Genomic DNA, 7,728 nt, shown 5'->3' with positions numbered 1-7,728 from the left:
CCTGTAGGTGAGTGGGCAGTATGAAGCCGAGGTTTTAGAGTAGAAACCAATAGGTGAGGCTTACCTCGGGTTTTGGGTCTTTTTTCATGACACTGAGATTCAGGACCTCTTGCTGAGAAAGTGCTTTTTGGCTGCCCGAAGTATAACTTAATATTTTCTCTTTCTTTTTTTTCATTTTTTAAAATTTTTAATTTTTTTTTTCTTTTTCTTTTTCTTTTTTTTTTTTTGGAGACAGAGTCTAGCTCTGTCGCCCAGGCTGGAGTGCAGTGGCGCGATCTCGGCTCACTGCAAGCTCCGCCTCCCGGGTTTACGCCATTCTCCTGCCTCAGCCTCCCGAGTAGCTGGGACTACAGGCGCCCGCTATCTCGCCCGGCTAGTTTTTTGTATTTTTTTTAGTAGAGACGGGGTTTCACCGTGTAGCTCAGGATGGTCTCGATCTCCTGACCTCGTGATCCACCCGTCTCGGCCTCCCAAAGTGCTGGGATTACAGGCTTGAGCCACCGCGCCCGGCCAATTTTTTTTCTTTTCTTTTTGTTTTTTGTTTTGAGACGAAGTCTCACTCTTGTCCCCCAGGCTGAAGTGTGATGGCACCATCTCGGCTCACTGCAACCTCCGCCTCCTGGGTTCAAGTGATTCTCCTGTCTCGGCTCCCCAGGTAGCTGGGATTACAGGCACCTGCCACCACACCTGGCTAGTGTCTGTATTTTTAGTAGAGATGGGGTTTTACCGTGTTAGGAGGCTTGTCTCGAACTCCTGACCTCAGGTGATCCACCTGCCACGGCCTCCCAAAGTGCTGGGATTACAGGCATGAGCAATCGCACCCAGCCTAACTTTTTTTTTTTTTTTTGAGATGGGGTATCATTCGTTGCCCAGGCTGGAGTGCGCTGATGCAATGATAGCTCACTGCAGCCTTGAAATCCTGGGCTTAAGTGATTCTCCTGCCTCAGCCTCCTGAGTAGCAGGGACTACAGTTACGTGCCACCGCACCAGCCCAAGTACAGTTTTTGAATTTAATATAGTAGTTAGGGACATATATATACGTTTAATAATATACTTATTATTCATTTATTCAACAAATATGTTTGTGTCCCTTGCCAAGTATCAGAGGTTTTGCTAAGACTTGGAGATTTAGTGGTAGAGGAGGTCAATGTGTTCTCTGCCCTTATGAAGTGCTCAGTTCCCAAACCCCTCACTAACTAGCTGTGTGACCTTGTGAATGGTATGTGACTTCCTCTAAGCCTGTTTTCTGATGTGTAAGATGAAGATTGTAAAGTAGCTACCTTATTTGATTTTGACAAGTATTAAATAAAGTACACAAAGCAAGGGCAACTACTATTTTGTGTAATAAATATTCAGAATGGTATTATTACAAGTTGTTTAACCTACAAGGTAAGATGGAATTATACAGCATTATTCAGCCTTACCTCCCTCTTAGTACCTTATTAATGATTCTGAGTAAATCACTGAAAGACAGGGAATTAATATTTCTTTTTAAAATCTTTAGACTTGTTTATTATAAAGGCACTACATGCGATAGAGTAAAAAATAAACAGTACAGAAGCATATACAATAAAAAGTACAAATTCCCCCACCCACAGCACACACCCAACTCATTCTTCAGGGGCAATCACTGTAAACAATTCTGTTTCTCCTCCTAGAAAAGTCTTATGCATATAAAAGTGTGTGTGTATATATATATATATATATGCATATCCTTAGAAAACAAACAGCACTTTCATGTCCTTTGCAAGCACATGGATGAAGCTGGAAACCATCATTCTCAGCAAACTAACACAGGAACCAAAAGCCAAACACCGCATGTTCTCACTCATAAGTGGGAATTGAACAATGAGAACCCGTGGACACAGGGAGGGGAACATCATACACCGGGGCCTGTCGAGGGGTTGGGAGAAAGGGGAGGGAGAGCATTAGGACAAATACCTAATGCATGCGGAGCTTAAAACCTAGATGACAGGTTGATGGGTACAGCAAACCACCATGACACATGTATACCTATGTAACAAACCTGCACATTCTGCACATGTATCCCAGAACTTAAAAAAAAAAAGAAAAAAGAAAACAAACAGCACAAAGAATTAGACACTGCCAATCGTTATCACAGAGCATTTTCACTTCATAATGTATATTGGAAAGCAGTCCAAGAGGAACATATCTTGTTCTTACTCAGAATGAGTATTTTTACATTTTCTCAACACACAATTAAACACCACCACCACCACCACCACCACCAAAATACTCTCAAACTCTTGGAGAAGGTTTATGGGCTACACCCTCCTTCCCTTGCAGCCCCCGCACTCCGCACCCTGGCCTCCCGCGGCTTCCAGCAGCCAGGGCCTGGCACCTGCCCACACACATTTTCTTGGCCTGCAACCAGCTGTGGTCAAACCAGCAGCAGAAAGTGAGGGTGGGGGAGGAAAGAAGGAAGAGAAAGCACATCTTCCAAGAGTAGTTGAGAAAGAGCTGCACGAGTCAAGCCCCAACATATAAGGCATAGCACTGAAAGTGTTTTATTACAGGCATTTACACAAAGGGTATCAGGAAGAATGTTTTAGAAGGCAGTGGGTGTGGGAACATCAGGCTTTTGAACTAGTAGTGACATCTGCATCTGAGATCATGATTGGTGGATGTGGGCAGTGAGAAAGGGCTTGGGGTCGCAAGGGACAAACCTGCTTCCTAGAAATGCAGTGAGCTAGGGTTGCAGGGGAGGGTCGAGGGGAAAAGAGAGAGATTTCCTCAGAGAAGTGAAATAGCAAGATTGGGCCCAGTACCAGGTGAAGGCCAAAGGAACACTCTGCCCTTCCTCACTGAAAACTAAACCCCACTTCCTCCATTTCCCACCTGCTTGTTTCTCCTCCCACCTCACCACTCTCAGCCCGATTGCTGGACTTCACTTTTGTGAGGGGCTCTAGCTAGAGCTCAGTCCTCAGCTAAGGCTCCAGATGACTGACGTCTCTCCCCACACACAGGCTTCTTAGTGGTTGGACGCTAAGGCAAGTAAAACCTGGAGTAGAGATTCTCACGACCTTGGGAGATGGAGAAACAGATCTTTGATCTTTGCCTCTTTCCTTTGGTTATTCATTTAATCTTGGTTCTTTGGGTTGTGTATACCTCCATCTGGGCCAGAAAATATTATAGAATGGTTTAGAGCTTCTAAATTAGGCTGTTAGCAGGGCCAGCACCTCAGCCTGCAGGCCTGGCCTAGAGCCTACACCCCAGAAAGCAAAAACACTCCTTGGGTGGGGCTTTCCTAGACATAAAGCTTTACCATGCCTCTAAGCAGGGGAGCTCCAGCCAAGATTATATTGGGCAGGTAATAAAATTAAGGGCAATAAAACCAGATAAACCACCTCGTTAGCAGCAGTTTACTGGTAAGGCCATTTCAACAAGAAGGGAGGAAGAGGAGGAAAGATGGAAGACTCAAATTCTTTGTCAAGTTCTTTCCAATGGCCTCCTCTGAAAAGAAACATTCTTTTCAGGACTGCTGGCTTGGAAGAGAGGGCATATGTACATTTATCCAACACCTGCTGAGACCAAGGTGCTGGTTCAGAGGAGAACCTCTGGAGTTTGGACCTGTCACTTGATTGCTACTGAGAGATCACCAACCGAACTGCTTGACTTTCTCAGAACATTTTTATCAGTCATGTAAACAAGAGAGTGAAGATCCTGTACCAGTCTACATAGGATCAACTGATCACTGAGTGTAGATTTGCCCATTAAAAGTCACACTTATATTCATAGTTTCAAAAAAAAAAGACAATACTTATTTTGTAAAGATAGAACCATTTTCTTTTTTTTTTTTTTTTGAGACAGAGTTTCTTGTTGCCCAGGCTGGAGTACAGTGGCACAATCTCAGCTCACTGCAATCTCTGCCTCCCAGGTTCAAGTGATTCTCTTGCCTCAGCCTCCCAAGTAGCTGGGATTACAGGCATGCACCACCACGCCTGGCTAATTTTTGTATATTTAGTAGAGACTGCATTTCACCATGTTGGTCAGGCTGGTTTCAAACTTCCGACCTCAGGTGATCCGCCCGCCTCAGTCTCCCAAAGTGCTGGGATTGCAGGCATGAGCCGCCGCACTGGGTCAGAACCATTTTCTTAACTGTATACATCATAGTGATATTATGTTGCTTTTAAGGGATTAAGAAGGAAAAACATGGAAAAAGCAATTAGATTCTCAAAATTGCCTGCACCTGCCTAGGTGCCATGGCTCATGCCGGTAATCTCAGCACTTTGGGAGGCTGAGGTGGGAGGATTGCTTGGGGTCAGGAGTTCAAGACCAGCCTGGGCAACATAGCAAGACCCTGTTCCATTAAAAAAAATTTAAAAAGTCTGTGATGCACACACACTTTACCCAAGAACATAAACCTACACTCACTGTATATGTATATTTACACTGTGTATGGTAAAATAACTGAACTAAACTTTTTTTTTTGAGACAGAGTCCTGCCCTGTCATCCAGGCTGGAATGCAGTGGTATGATCTCGGCTCACTGCAACCTCAGCCTCCTGGGTTCAAGCAGTTCTCTGCCTCAGCCTCCCAAGTAGCTGGGATTACAGATATCTGCCACCACACCCAGCTAATTTTTGTATTTTTTTAGTAGAGACGGGGTTTCACTGTCTTGGCCAGGCTGGTCTTGAACTCCTGACCTCGTGATCCATCTGCCTCGGCCTCCCAAAATGCTGGGATTACAGGCGTGAGCCACCGTACCCAGCCAGGATGCACTTCTAAGCAGCTTTTATTTATTTATTTACTTATTTTTTCATTTTTTGAGTTAGAGTCTCCGTCGCCCAGGCTGGAGTGCAGTGGCGCGATCTGGTCTCACTGCAAGCTCCACCTCCAGGGTTCACGCCATTCTCCTGCCTCAGCCTCCTGAGTAGCTGGGAATACAGGTGCCCGCCACAACACCCAGCTAATTTTTTGTATTTTTAGTAGAGACAGGGTTTCACCATGTTAGCCAGGATGGTCTCGATCTCCTGACCTCGTGATCCGCCTCGGCCTCCGAAAGTGCTGGGATTACAGGTGTGAGTCACTGTGCCCAGCCAGTAGCTTTTATTTTTTTAAGCATTGGCAAAATATTTCTATAAATAAATACTTGCCCCTGTCAATTTTATTTCTATAAAACTTCTCCAAATATCATGTGGTAATTGAGCTTCTAAATAAGATGCCCTCCTAACAATTGTAAGCTGTATTTGCTCACTAATAAGAGGCATGAAGTGTTCCATGACTGTATTATTCTTGGGGATTCAGGCTGTGGTGATGTGAGCAGCCACCCCTTTGGGACACATCATGCTGGTAAACCACTGATTCATGACACACTGCCAGGAATGGCTGTCATCCAAGTCCCGGGGCAAGTTCAGACAGCGCCAGAAATCACCCAAGAAGGGCTAGTCAGATGTTTAAATTTCTGCCTTTGTCAGAATCCTCAGAATTATTTTCGATACCTCCTTTTCCCCTCACATCTTTATCCAATCAATTACCAACATCTCTCAACTGGTTTCACTTCCTAAATGTCCCTCCAATCTGTCCACTCCTCTTTTACTCTACCACCACCCAGACCAAACTGCCTGGATTATTACAAAATCTTTCCAACTGGGCTACCCCCATCCACTTTTGTCTCCCTCCAATCAAGTCCCCACACAGTGACCAGGTTGATTTAAAAGCGAGCACAGATCTGAGTGGTCTTTCCTCTCCCTCCCAGTCTCCAGTGGCTTCCCCCCTTGCTCTCAGATGAAGATCAATATCTGCACCTGCCCAGGGGCCATGAATGAACTGGCCTCTCTCCAACTGGTCAGTCTCAACCTGTACTTCACATCACTATTCTCCCACTTTCTCCACGTCATTGATCTGCTCACGGCTCCTCATATCTCACGAAATTAGGGAAGACCCACATACCTGAATTTTCCCAAAAGTTCCTTAGGTGGTTCTGAACCACTGCTATGATTGAAAGTATTAATAGCTAGACAGGCTCTTCCTGTCTGTGCCAGGGTGACATGTGGTGCATGCCGAGCCACAGAGATACTCAGGCTGTGCCCTCAGAATGACCGAGTGGAAGACAGCAGCACCAGTGGTAGCAGAGAGCCCTGGCATCAAGCTCTTTGGGAAGTGGCGCTCCGATGATGCGCAGATCTATGACACTTCCTTGCAGGATTATACTGCAGTGAAGGAGAAGTATGCCAAGTACCTGCCTCACAGTGCAGAGCAGTATGCCACCAAACTTGCTTCCGCAAAGCTCAGTGCCCCATCGTAGAGCGCCTCGCTTACTCCATGATGATGCACGGCCGCAACAAACGCAAGAAGCCTTCGAGATCATCCAGCTGCTCACAGGCAACAACACTCTGCAGGTCCTGGTGAACGCCATCATCAACTGTGGTCCCCGGGAGGACTGCACATGCATTGGGCGAGCCAGGACCATGAGACGACAGGCTGTGGACGTGTCCCCATTACGCTGTGTGAATCAGGCCATCTGGCCGCGGTGCACAGGCGCTCTTGAGGCTGCCTTCCGGAACATCAAGACCATTGCCGAGTGCCTGGCAGATGAGCTCATCAGTGCTGCCAAGGGCTCCTCCAACTCCTATGCCATCAAGAAGAAGGATGAGCTGGAGTGTGTGGCCAAGTCCAACCGCTGGTTTTCCCGGTTGCTGCCCAATAAACCTGTCTGCCTTCTGCCTTTTGGGATGGCCTCACAAAAAAAAAAAAAAAAAAAAAAAAGGTAGCTAGACTGAAGATGGAGCCAAGTTGAAATTTGCATCCCAGGCTCTTATGATAGCATCAGAGTTTGACTTAGGTTTAAAAAGCAGGCCAGGAAAAATTTCAAACTGGCAAGTCACGAAGTCACGGGGCTTTGCAGAGCAGTTCACTGCTGTTCCTTCTGCTATCCCAAAAGGGCTTGAAGAGTGAATTACAGATCAACCACTGGGTAAATATCTTGTTACTTTCTAGAAAATATAAACGTAGCTAAAACAAGCAACCATGAGGCTAGGGATGCATTCACAAAAGCTCTGGAATATTACAGATGAAGCAGATAGTTCCTTCATAACTAAAAAATCAGCTGAAAATGTCTTTCTCTGGAGGAATAGAAGTTCATGTTTGTAGATTCTGTGTAATGATGTTGCAACAGAGTTTGTTAAATGGACTCAGATGAGCTATGGGTTGAATCCTTTTCTAGAAACTGACAACTAGGAAAGGCTAAGCCTGATCAAATGGTATTTATTGCTCTTCTCTTCCAATTCCATTATAGAAAGATTCCAACATACTGTCAAATTTCCTTTTCTGCAAATATCTCATGAATTGCATTTTAAAAATGGGATTGATTGACCAGAGCAGTGGCTCACGCCTGTAATCCCAACAGTTTGGGAGGCCGAGGCAGGTGGATCATGAAGTCAGGAGTTCAAGACCAGCCTGGCCAAGATAGTGAAACCCCGTCTCTACTAAAAAAAATTTAAAAATTAGCCAGGCACGGTGGCAGGTGCCTGCAATTCCAGCTACTCAGGAGGCTGAGGCAGAGAATTGCTTGAACCCGGGAGCAGGAGGTTGCAATGAGCTGAGATTGTGCCACTGCCCTCCAGCCTGGGCGACAGAGTGAAATTCCATCTAAGAAAAAATAAAAGAAGGATTGATTTTATTTGTCACTGTTGCTTATAGCAAATACTGAGTCCTCACCCAGCTGTGGGAGGGTATGGCTAGTTTAGATTCCCTCCAAGTTGTGTGT

The 7,728-nt window shown here is 45.6% G+C and overlaps 1 pseudogene across 1 annotated transcript; it reads left to right on the top strand.

Moving 5' to 3' along the window:
- The first annotated feature begins 6,044 nt into the window (after window positions 1–6,044).
- LOC105508343 lies at window positions 6,045–6,733 on the top strand (annotated as a pseudogene). The gene has a single exon (XR_001001241.1). The product of XR_001001241.1 is annotated as a 40S ribosomal protein S5 pseudogene (transcript).
- Window positions 6,734–7,728: the final 995 nt, after the last annotated feature.

The sequence above is a fragment of the Colobus angolensis genome, unplaced genomic scaffold (assembly GCF_000951035.1).
Source record: "Colobus angolensis palliatus isolate OR3802 unplaced genomic scaffold, Cang.pa_1.0 Scaffold16, whole genome shotgun sequence".
NCBI lineage: Eukaryota > Metazoa > Chordata > Mammalia > Primates > Cercopithecidae > Colobus > Colobus angolensis.
This window is presented reverse-complemented; position numbering and strand designations above follow the sequence as displayed.